Consider the following 466-nt stretch of genomic DNA (forward strand, 5'->3'; position numbering starts at 1 on the left):
GTGATCTCATCTGGGACTCCGAACAACATTCGGTCACCAAACCACATAACTCATATAATACTATGTCGTCATCGAACATTAAGCGTGCGACCCTAAGGGTTCGAGAACTATGTAGACATGTATGAGGCACCTCTCCGGTCAATAACCAATAGCGGAACCTGGATATATTCTACGAAGATCTTTATTCGTCGAATCGTTGTGACAACATACGTAATTCCCTTTGTCCATCAGTATGTTTACTTGCCCGAGATTCGATCATCGGTATCTTCATACCTAGTTCAATCTCGTTATTGGTAAGTCTCTTTTACTCGTTCCGTAATACATCACCTCGTGTCTAACTCCTTAGTCGCTTGTGATACGTCTCCAATGTATCTATAATTTTTTATGGTTCCATCCTTCTATTACCAATCTTGGATGTTTTATAATCATTTTATATCATTTTTTGGTACTAACCTATTGACATAGT

Source organism: Triticum dicoccoides, chromosome 5A (assembly GCF_002162155.2).
Source record: "Triticum dicoccoides isolate Atlit2015 ecotype Zavitan chromosome 5A, WEW_v2.0, whole genome shotgun sequence".
In the NCBI taxonomy this organism is placed as follows: domain Eukaryota; kingdom Viridiplantae; phylum Streptophyta; class Magnoliopsida; order Poales; family Poaceae; genus Triticum; species Triticum dicoccoides.